Here is a 12345-nt window from a genome sequence, read left to right on the forward strand (position 1 = left end):
TTACACTTCTTAGGTGATGAGAAAGCATTGACACAAGCTAGATCTGGGCCTTCAACTATGTCCATGCTGTGTAGGATGCCAATAGCATTTTGGAACCCTCAAGCTTCCTTTTGAAGCAAGCTTCTATATCTTAATGCTGCAGGGAGAAAAGGACCTGAATACTTGACAACAAGGAATCCACAAAGTGAAGAAAGAAGTGAGCCAATTCATTATGACAATCAATATTTCAGATCTCATAGTTTCTAAATATATATTTTGATACACCAGCTAACAACAAGAACAACAACAACAGCAACCAATTTATCATTTATATGCTTCCTATCTAACTGGGTTGCCCCTGCCACTCTGGGCAGCTCCCAAGAGAATATTAAAAACACAATAGAACATTAAAAACTTCTCTATACAGGGCTGCCTTCAGATGTCTTCTAGGTCAGATTGTTGTTGATTTCCTTGACATCAGACAGGAGGGTGTTCCACAGGGCGGGTGTGACTACCGAGAAGGCTCTCTGCCTAGTTCCCTGTAACCTCACTTCTCGCAGTGAGGGAACTGCCAAAAGGCCCTTGGAGCTGGACTTCAGTGTCTGGGCTGAAAGATGGAGGTAGAGATGCTTCTTCAGGTATAAAAAGAAGAAGCAAGGCTTGATATGGGGCTTATATCCCTAGGATAGTTATATGGCGATACCAAGAACCTCCACACAAACATTGCAATAATTTTGCCATATAGAGATAATGTTATTAGGAGTTTCTCAAGCCATAGAAAACTTGCCTCGCTTTCCAACATACTACAGTTTTGGGTGGATTCCAAATCAAGAACTGAAATGAGCTACTTTGGGCAGATTTGGCACTTATTGAAGTCAAAACAGGATCTCTGCAAAATTCCCTAATCCAAAGTGGGCACCTCTGAAGTGATTTGGTGATTCAGATTTTTTAAACAACAACAACTATGCCGATACTGTGTCTGCAAAAACTGAAACATTTCTCCCCTGGCTTGTCAAACAAAAATGCAGGGATATTTGGACACAACAACAACAACAACAACAACAACAACAAAGATTCTGCACATTCAAGTATTTCTGTCCACACATCCACCTCTGTCAAATCAGCTTTACACTCAGTTTCTCTGAACTGTGGTGCCAATTCAGCAGAACATGAGCTTGAAGCTGCCCACCTACATTCACCATAACTCCCACACCCAGTCTTCTAATATTTTCTTGGGGCACTTCCACAATTTTTCCAATAAAACCACAGGGAGGGAAGAAATTCCCTTTAATCCCTTCCCTATTTTAATGCAACCTAGCACAAAAGCCCCCAGGCTCTATCTATTTGAGGGGGGGTGCTATGATGTTTGCAAATTCCATTCAATTCTGCCAAACCTATAATCTTTTAGAATTTCCCTAAGGTAGTGAATGAGGGAGGAACAACCCCCCCCCCCGGAATTGGAATTGGAATTGGAATTCATACCTAAATCAAATTACAAATGCTGTTTTCTGCAGCACCAAATCAGGATCCGATCTGAATCTTGTGGTTGGTGCACATTTCTTTACCTTAATGGTCCCTTAGGGATGGAAACACCGAGTATAAATATTTCAATAAAGAATAAACAAACTTTTCTGAAAGGTGCAGATAAACCTTTTCTATTCCGTCCTTTTTATAACTTCACCATGTCCTGTTCCCCTTGCCTTTCTGTGATCACCCTGTCCTGTGCAATACTTTGAAGAAGAGAAAACTGTAGCTGGAACTAACTGTAAAGAAAATATGCAGTGTGTTCACCTTCCATAGCCTCTCAGCCTCCAAAGTTCATGTCCATTCTATGCCAAATTTATGGCAATGGCACATGAAAGCTACTTCCTTTCAGGGCATCTACCACCATCAACTCAGTAACTATCCCTTATGATAAGGTTCCGATCTCCAGTTGCTCTCCGATGACTGGATATTCCAGTGACTGCTAGGAGCACCTACCTATGCGTGTTGAAAAATGTTGTGAGAGTGACCAAGCCTTTTTGTCAATGGCTTAAAGCTTAGATAAGCTCAGAGTGTTTAAATTGGCAATTCTAATAGCTACCCGAATCCAATTCAATTCACTGCGGCTTGACTTGTAAAGCAATTGGTGATACAGCGTTAATGCCAACTAATCTGATAAAAATTGACACAGTGACAGTGCTTGGCCGTTAGTACAGACAGCCCTTTATGTTATTGTAAATCCATTGCAGTTTTACAAGTTATCAGGGCGAGTTCATGAAAGGGCAGAAAATTTCCCCTCGCTACACAGCCAGATAAGGTGACTGAGCCTGCGAGGCAACCTGCAGTCTCCTGCCACGTTTCTGCCAAACAAGCCACTGAATTCAAGAGCGTTAAAAGGCAAAATTCATCACAACTAATTTCTATTTGCCGTCTATTAGGCTACATTGTTTTGTCCTCAACGTCAGGTTAAATAATGAACCTCTTGGAATAGAGTAAATTAACCTCCACTTTATGTTCATGTCATTGTCAAATGGAAACATCACTTGTACAAATGAAAAAGATTCATTAGTAACACTAATGCATAAGCTGCACTCTAGTAAAAGATAAGAGCGATTGAGGTCCTGTCATAATGCAGTGTCGAACTGCCGGCTTGTTATTTATGACGCCTGCCATAATCTTTGGAGATTATTTTCAGCAATGGTAATTAGCACACAATGCATCAAGAACAATTATGGAACAATGTCTTTGCTTGACAGGTACGCCACACAGCTGCGGGCGGGCTGTGATCCATGAGAAATTCAATCAAATCTGCATGCTGCCAGGAGTTTATTAATATTTCTCCTTTCTGAAGCAGCTTGAAAGGCAGCTATGCTTGACCGGCCACCCAAAAATACTTAGCAATGTGACATGAGCATGTTCCTTGTTAACATGTACCTGTTAGCACCAAGACTTCCCAGGCACTTAGACCAGATGAGAAAATGTCAGTTCATTTGCAGCTTGTAACATCAAGGGGGCAAGTCTGCTCATTTCTACATTTCCATTTTCTCTCTCTTATTCAGATAGTATGAATATCGTTAAATTAAAATGTCAGATCAAAATGCTGATCTGGCTTAAATCAATGACATAATCTCTGAAGGATCACCTGTGCTGCCCAGGAGGGCATCTGCCTCATTGAATACCTGGCCTACCTATTAAATTAGGATAAGCAACATCCATTGAGTTCCATATGTCCTTAAGGCCAACTGACAGTAACTTCACGACACTATGCACCTTACTAAGCACTCTGAGGGCATAGAGGAAAGATTCTCAGCCTTACAGCTGTGGGACACTATCCCTGGGAGAATCATCAAAGCCCATGCATTGGGGGATCAACTCCTGTTATTTCTGCGCTATGGGAACCACAGCATCCTGTTCCCCAGAGTGGCCAACAAGAACTTCCAAGAAGCCCAGAAGAAGGACATCAAGGCACTAGCTCTCTCCTATTCTGGCTGCCCAGCAGCTGCATGGTTTCTGTGTGTGATGTGAAATGAGTCTTGAAGTGAGCTTCATAGCAAGTTCAGTTCCAAGCAGTAAACTTCTCCCTCCAGAGATGGTTCTTCTCTCCCCAACCCTCCTCTAGTTGCCAACATTCTGTTACTTTGGAGGGACAAAGAAACATAACCCAGGAAGGGCCTGTGCGGACAACAGCAGACTTGATTCTTCATGGCTGGACCTGAGAACAACTAGGCAGGTGCCTATAGGGTCTCTTGGCATGACTGAGGTTCCTTCGTGCGATAGAAACTTCTTCCCCTCTTCTCCTCATGAATGCCCTCCAATCTGTTATGGGGTTTTCCCTCCCTCCAACCTTTCAAAGCAGAGTTGGGGATGGCACATTTGAAGGGCCACAGGTTTCACATCCCTGCAGTAGCAGGCAGGCCTCTGCAGAGCTTGTTTGAGGCCTGGGGGTGGGAGTGTTGATAGAATAAGCTCAAACAAAAAAGCAGCTGGTCCCTGGCGGGGCACCGCGGCCAGCCTAACCCTCCAAGACCTGGGGCAATGTGCCTGCCTGCCTCCTCCCCCTGCACGGGCCTGGTAGCAGCTATGTCTTTGCATGAGTTTATGCACGGGCAATTTGTGTCTGTGTTCACAGAGTGAAGAAGTGCATTGTGTTCCCCAGAGATTCTCGCAGTATACAACCATCACTATCTCCATCATAATAACATACATTTTAAGCATAGAAAGGCGCAGCACCACTGATACAGTCATATTACATTACTAATCCTCATGGTGAAAACAGCAACTTCTCCAGTTGTACAGTTCAGGAGGTTTGAAATTCCAAGCCATTATCATGACTAAAGCCTGGGCTGTGGGGTGGAAGGAGTGAGTTTAGTTCAGGTTTTCAATCTTGTTTTAATTTACTTTTTTATATATAAAAAAGTCAATGTTAAGCAAATCATAGAAACTAAACATAGTACATGTCCCATTAAACTTTAATTAGTTTAATGCTTATCAAATGTCCAGTGCGCTTCCGATGCGACAATGTCCCATTACAGCAGAGCATTTCGCACAGCGGCTCAAGAAGGGCTGGAGAGTCAGCATCTTTTCAATAAAGTAATCTTGGAGCAAGCGGTTTGGAACTCAAATAAAAGGTTTATTTACACAAAACAAAAAACCCTGGTGAAGAATCACACATTTCAGCAAACACGCCCCAAAAGAAAGGGAAGGGGGAAGGGGGGAGGAGCACATGAGTGAGTTGACTATTTATACAAACTCACCTTCCTGGAAGCTTAACGACCTCCAGCTGCTCAGTGACTAGAGCGTCTTGATTAGAGCTTCTTAACCCTTTAATACCAACACCCCCTCTCGCTCGTAACACTGAGCTGTACCAACCTTAATTCAAATTTAAACCTGAATAAAAACATTTATGAGATTGTGGACTCAAAGCTTTTGTAAAACCGTCTGCGAGATTTTCTTGGCTTGGACAATACTTTAGTTCAATTAAACCTCGTTTTACACTTTGGCATACATTTTGATAACGGATATCCAAATGTTTTGTGTGTGCCTTGAATTGACCTGATTTAGCTAGTTTAATACAAGGTTGATTGTCTTCCCACACTCTGATAGGTAGGGAACATTCTCCAAACAATTCTTGTACCAGTTGCTTATAAAATTCCAGTTCTCTACATACATCTGATAATGCATTGAACTCAGATTCAGTTGAACTTAAAGCTATAAGTGATTGTTTTCTTGATCTCCAACCAATTAGTGCATTTCCAAATTTTATCGCCATTCCTGACACTGATTTTCTATCTGGTCCAGCATCAGCCCAACTGCTGTCAGCCCAACATTCAAGTTGTGTGCTGCCCTCTGCTGATAGTTTTAAGCGAAACCTTTTGGTAGTTTGGAGATACCTTAAAACTCTTTTTACTCCTTGCCAAGCATGCATTGATGGTTTTTCAGCTTGTCTACACAGCATGTTGACAGCATATGTTATATCGGGCCGAGTCCACTGTGCAATGTGGAGTAGACTGCCTATCGCTGACTGGTAAACCCCGGGATTACAGAACTCTGCCTGTTGCTCAGTTTGAGCATCCTTTGTGTAACTTAACTCCATTGGGGTTTTAACACCAGCACAGTTGTCCATTTTAAACCTTTCCAGCAACTGCTGGATCTTAGCTTCTTGGCTGAGCCAATAGTTCCCATCTTCATCTTGCTGAATTTTAACTCCTAGATAAACAGATACATTGCCTAGTGATTTTATCTGAAACCTTTCTCCAAGCTTTGTGGCAAATTGTTGTGCAAGTTTGTCGTCCTTTCCACTGTATAATAAATCGTCAACAAATATCAAAACTGCTTCTTGTTCACATCCCGAGCCTTTTAGATAAAGACACGCATCTGCTGCGCTCTTTCTGAACCCCATGCTCTCTAGAGCATCGTTTAAGCAGGAATTCCAATTACGGGCGGACTGTTTCAACCCATAAATGGATTTGTGTAGGCGCCAGACCTGGTTTGGCTTGTCTCCTTCAAAACCTGGTGGTGGCGTCATATAGACTTCCTCCTGTAAGTCTGCATTTAAATAAGCCACATTGACATAAAAATGAAACAGCTTATTTCCCTTCTTAACTGAAGAGGCTAAAAGCATTCTTAATGACTCCGATCTTGAAGTAGGGGCATAGATTTGAGAATAGTGAACTCCTTTGCGCTGCGAAAATCCTTTTGCAACTAGTCGGGCTTTATATTGCAACTCCTCAGTAGTTGTGGGCTTTAAACGATATACCCATCGACAACCTACAGCTTGTTGCCCTTTTGGAAGCTCTGTACTTGTAAACACACCGAGAGACTTCATTGAAGCCATCTCTTTTTCCATTGCTTCCTGCCACTTTGCGGCTTCTGAGCTTGGAAGCTGTTGTACCTCTACATAGCTATCTGGCTCACACTGTGCCATATTTACATATACATTTGTCACCTTAAACCGCTCTGGCGGCTTGCCCTTTGTGGCACGTTTTGACCTGCGCAATTGCTCCTCTTGTGCCCCCTCTGACCGTTGGCTGTCAGAATCTGTCTCAGACTTTATGTCTGGACGTGCCTCTAGGGATAAAGACCTCCGTTTAGATACCTCCCTTGGGCTTGGTGTTGCAGGCGACCTGCTTCGCTTTTGCTGTCTGCTAGGCCTACTGACTAGCGATGTTGGAACACTCTTAGATTCTGGCTTTTCTACCTTAGGAGAAGAACCTTGTGCCTGGTCAGAATCTGCATCTGAACCATGTGCACCATCCCCTTCTGGTTCATCACCCTCTGGACTTTCATTCTCAGCATAAATGCCCAAATCATCTCTCAAAATGTCAGGGTTAGCATGTAAGTGAGTCCATCCGGATTGCTCACAAAATTCAGCGCTCCTACTGAGGACCACTCTTGTAGTATCCCCATCTGGGTTCACGAACCTCCAAGATTTGGCATGTGGTTCGTACCCACAAAAGATGAGTTTCCTAGCCCTTGGACTTCCCTTTTTCCTTAACGCTTTTGGGATAAGTACATAGGCTTGAGATCCAAACACCCGAAAGTAATTAACTTTGGGCTTCTTCCCATATAAAGCAAAATATGGCGTAGTATCAATTACCGAATTATATACTCGGTTCAGAACATGAGTAGCCGTCTTCCAGGCTTCCGCCCAGTAACTTTGAGGAAGTTTAGCATCAAACAACATAGAGTTTGCCAACTCTTGCAGAACCCTGTTTTTACGTTCGGCCACGCCTCCTTCTTGGGGGGAATAAGGTGTAGACAGACGATGCTTAATTCCCTTTTTCTTAAAGAAATTCTGCAACACAGACCCGGTAAATTCTGACCCTCTGTCTGTCTGAAAAGCAAGAACTCTAGTACCGAATTCAAGTTCTACTGCATGAACCCAATTTTTAACTGTTTCTGCAGTATCTGCTTTTGTTTTGAGAGGAAAAAACCATGTGACTTTTGTTTTGTCATCTGAAAGACACAGTGCATACCTCGAACCTCCCATGCTAGCAACAGGCATTGGGCCACATAGGTCCATATGCACAAGTTGGAATACTTTGTCAGATTTCCTATTTGAACTGGGATAGCTGCATCTATGAACCTTCGCCCTTTTGCATGCAGTACAATCCAAATACTTAGCACATTTGTTCAATTTGCACCCTTCTGATAATTCAGGTTGCCTTTTAACATACTGAAAATTAATATGTCCCAAACGGCGATGCCATAAATGAACACAAGAATTATGGGTAGGCGAGTTCACACAACCAGCATGAACCTGTTCAACTTCATCTGGACTTGTCTCAAAATAATATAACCCATCTCTGCATTCCACCTGCAAAAGAGATACGTTATTCTTTGAAATAGTGCAAACCCCATTTTCAAACACAGTTTTAAACCCATTTCTATCAAGTTCTGACACAGACAAAATACACCCCTTCATTCCCTTTAGCACGTAGGCATCAATTTCTGTTTGCAAACACTTCAAAAACACTGTGCCTACGGTCTCTAAGGAACGTTTAGTTGAATCTGCCATTGTTACAACTTTAAGGGTTTGCAAATGTCTGCAATTCTGCAAACAGACACTAGATGGCGCCACCAGGTGGTGAGATGCACCACTGTCGATCAACCAGCGTAGATTGCTGCCTTGGCCACGCCCTTGCATCAACGCCATTGCTGAAGCCATGTGCTGTGTGCTGTGGGAGTAGCCACGACCTCCTCCTCTTCTTCGACGTCCCCTGGAACTCCTTGTCTGGTAACTAGGGGCAACGGCCTTGGTGCTATCTTGACCAGGTTCACGTGTACAATTCCTGATTAAATGGGAAGAGGAACCACAGCGAAAACAGTGTCTAGCTGCAAAAGCATTTACTGTGTTCTCAAACTCAGCATCCCCACTCTTAGGCACAGCATAACTCCCCTTTGAAGACAAACCTCTTTCTCTTTGCCTTTTATCCTGTTCATCAGCAAGTCGAGAAGAAATGTATTCAAGGGTTAATTCAGTTGAAGGCATAGCTTCCAAAGTTAAAGCTAGAGTCTCATAGCTTTTATCAAGAGAAGACAACAATATGTATGACTGCTGCTCCATAGAGAAAGGAATGCCCAGCTGTCTTAGTTGATTAAAGGCAGACACCATTTTGGCAATATGTTCTTTCACACACGCTTCCGGTTGGAGACGTAAATCAAACAAACATCTTGTAGCATGGATCTTGGCCCCCGCAGTGTTTCTGGAATTTAGCCGCTGCAGAACCGTCCAGACCTCATGCGTGTTCTTTAACTCAGAAACATAAGGCATTTGCTCTGGTCCCACTGCCAAAACTAGTAGACCTTGGGCTTTCCTGTCACGTTTCTGTGAAGCTGCCGCTGCTGCTTTGTCTTCTGCAGACGCGTCTGCAGCTGCCTGTAAAGGCGGTGCTTCAGTACAACTCCACAACTCTTTTGCTTGCAACCAAACCCTTACTCTAGCCTTCCAATCTTGCCAATTTTTCCCATTGAGTCGTGTAAATGGGACAGCAAAACTTTCCTGGGACTCTGCCATCCTCCCTGGGGCTTAGGAACGATACTCACAGACCTGTAGACCGTCTCCCAGCTGCTGAGGTGGCTCCTCGAGGAATAAGACGTCTTCCAGCGAGTACAAACTGCGCAGTGCCTCTTTAAAACTTTTTCTAGGCACGTTGCAGGACTCAAGCTGCTTTGAAGGCTTTCGTTGTCGGCAACCGCTTCTGTCTTCGCTCCAGTCCTTTCATAAATCACTCTGAACTGCACTCCTTATCTCCTTCTTAACGTACAAACAACCATAACCTGTCCCATTAAACTTTAATTAGTTTAATGCTTATCAAATGTCCAGTGCGCTTCCGATGCGACAATGTCCCATTACAGCAGAGCATTTCGCACAGCGGCTCAAGAAGGGCTGGAGAGTCAGCATCTTTTCAATAAAGTAATCTTGGAGCAAGCGGTTTGGAACTCAAATAAAAGGTTTATTTACACAAAACAAAAAACCCTGGTGAAGAATCACACATTTCAGCAAACACGCCCCAAAAGAAAGGGAAGGGGGAAGGGGGGAGGAGCACACGAGTGAGTTGACTATTTATACAAACTCACCTTCCTGGAAGCTTAACGACCTCCAGCTGCTCAGTGACTAGAGCGTCTTGATTAGAGCTTCTTAACCCTTTAATACCAACAGTACATACTATGGACTCGGGATGGTTGGCACCAATTTGCATGTACATGTTCATAGATTTATATCATTGACATAACATTTACATGGATAAGCTGCATAACAGGCTATGAGAGTCATGTCACATTTCTTTTGTGATGTCACTGGAGCCAGAAAAACTCTCTTTGGGATTTTGCAATTATCTGGAGAAACTGACGAATGGTGTGGGTGGGTGTGATATTAGAAATTCTGCAAAAATCCAGTGGAAATTCAAATTTGCAACCCTGCTCTTCAAAACCACAATATTAAGATTGGAAACCATGGCATTTAAACATGAAATACATTAGAGGACTTCTGTGTGCATGCCTTCTGTTTTCTGAGCTTTTCAGCTGCTTTCCTGTTTTGTTTTCTAAGTTTTCTAGCCCCAGTCAGGAGACTATGACTTCTCCGTGTTAATGAACACTGCCACTCGATTGAGATGTCAGTAAGGGCCCTGCAAGGCACACAATAGTGACTGAGAGAATATATGGACTGTGGTAATATGTTGCCTCCTCTTGTCATACAGCCTCGTTAAGATAGTTTGCCTGGAGCTCCAAGAAATGGGAGACAGAAATTTGCTGCACCGTCCTATGTGCAAGGTTAGCATGGTTTGAAGCCTGGAAAGTGGCTCTATCTGAGCAATCCGTTGGCACCCTCCTGCTTTTACCTTGCATTCGCTAGTGGTTTCACTAATGGTGCAGCGGGAGGTACATCACCTTCAGTTTTGCCAGTGCACAAATTTAGATCAAAATGCTGTGTATCTGAAGATAATTATACTTAGGAGGCCCTGTTTCCAATGAGCCCTGTTTCTTTATCCTGATATTATTCCAAGTTGTCTCTGGCGATTGTTCATCTCCTCACATAGTTCTTCCAGTTGTGCTGTGGGAAGAGCAAAACAAACAAGGAAATAAGTAAGTGTTGTCGATGAGAGTCATTTTGCATTTGCGTTCTTGATTTTTGTACTTAATAGCGATGTATTCCTCTGGAAGACAGAGCTCGGGTGGACTTGTCTCTATCTCCCTGCTGCTCTGTCCCAAATTCCCCTTTGATAATTGTGGCACTACTTTGTGGCTCACATTCTCTCTGAATATCTCCAGGTATTTGACACTCAACTGACAGCTGATATCTTGGAATATTTGCAGTCTGCAGCCACATTCAGTATGTGAATGTATTGTTTGCTGATTTGAAAAATGGTACAGTGGTACCTCGCAAGACGAATGCCTCACAAGACGGAAAATTCACAAAACGAAAGGGTTTTTGGTTTTTTGAGTTGCTTCGCAAGACGATTTTCCCTATGGGCTTGCTTCGCAAGACGGAAACGTCTTGCAAGTTTGTTTCCTTTGTCTTAAAACCGTTAATACAGTTGCGACTTGACTTCGAGGAGCAACTCATAGCACGCGGTGTGGTGGCCTTTTTTGAGGTTTTTGAAGACTTTGGTGATTTTTGAATCTTTTCCAAAACTTTTCCGACACCGTGCTTCGCAAGACGAAAAAACTCGCAGAACGAAATAATTTCGTCTTGCGAGGCACCACTGTACACCATAGTGATTTTCAGGTTTTCTGCATTCAGGGAACATTTTCTAGAGCTGGGTGAAATGTCCTCTAGCTCATTCCACAAATTAGTTCAACTTGGGCATTCGAAAACCCCAGTTACCCTCTTTCCACAAACCTCCATGCTTTTGTCCCTACTGCCATATGCTCCTCTTCCATCTTTTCCCCTTTAGAAGCAACTTACCTTAGGAGTGACTCCCAAGTGGTGAGAGGCAGGACAGAAAGTCAGGAGGCCAGGAGAACCTTGAATATAACCTGTATGGTGCCTAGCAGAAACATGTTCCCACCAGGGTATTGTGGACATTATCTTGGGAAAGGAAGAGGGGATAATGGGAGGTTGCATGCAGATGAATGGAAGAGGGAGACCTCACAGGGTCTTTCCTCAACTGTAAAGCTTGCCCTATTTTCCATAGAGGATCATGGAGCACATAGCCAAACCCTGTAATCCCTGGCAGTAGATAATGCCTGACAGGAACATCATTTGTAGCTGATAAATGGTCCTGCCAGGTCTTTCCTGATCCACTTTCTTGCCCACCACTTCCTGTTACCTCTTTTACAAAAGGTAAGCCTCTTTTGCTTCATAAAAATAGAGCACTGGCAGGGAAGTGGTGGAAGTTTGGTGTGAGCCCTATCTCAGTTTGGCTCCAGATCATAGTGGATTGGCCCCAACTTGAATTAAGAGCATATGCTTTGCATGTAGAACATTCCTCCATAGCATGCAGGTAGAGCAGGGTATATTGCAATGTTGTTTTTGTGAGCACAAGGATATATTTCAAAAACCAAAAAGAAACTGCACCATACAAAGTGAGCATGGCATGGCACAGAGATGTCCCCAGGTCCACTAGCTCCACTTCATATGGAATGAGACTGGAACCCAGAAGCACACCTGCCCCAACTGGAGCCCAACTTGCTTGGATTTCTGCTCAGGTAGAACTCTGATCCATTTCTCTTTGTAGAGACAAAATGGGATAAACCCATGTATGCCACCCTGTACTCCTTAGATGAAAAGGAACATGATAAATAACTTAACAATCCATTACGGCTGCAACCTATTTCATTCTGCTGTAGGTTCCCTTAATTAGTTAAGCTTCAGTTTTGCAGACAGTTTCATGAATCTGAATCTTGTTAATTGCAGTGTGCATTAAGTACTGGGCGGGGTGT

The 12345-nt window shown here is 43.3% G+C and overlaps 1 protein-coding gene and 1 long non-coding RNA gene across 3 annotated transcripts in view; both read left to right on the forward strand.

Moving 5' to 3' along the window:
- Positions 1 to 12345, forward strand: part of LOC310699896 (uncharacterized protein) — a 165898-nt gene that overhangs the window by 107435 nt on the left and 46118 nt on the right. The window lies entirely within an intron of this gene.
- Positions 3624 to 10564, forward strand: LOC310699211. Its single transcript, XR_014522002.1, has 2 exons — positions 3624 to 3691; positions 10010 to 10564. It is a non-coding gene; the product is annotated as an uncharacterized lncRNA (long non-coding RNA).

The sequence above is a fragment of the Podarcis liolepis genome (genome assembly GCF_965112155.1).
Source record: "Podarcis liolepis genome assembly, chromosome: 2".
In the NCBI taxonomy this organism is placed as follows: domain Eukaryota; kingdom Metazoa; phylum Chordata; class Lepidosauria; order Squamata; family Lacertidae; genus Podarcis; species Podarcis liolepis.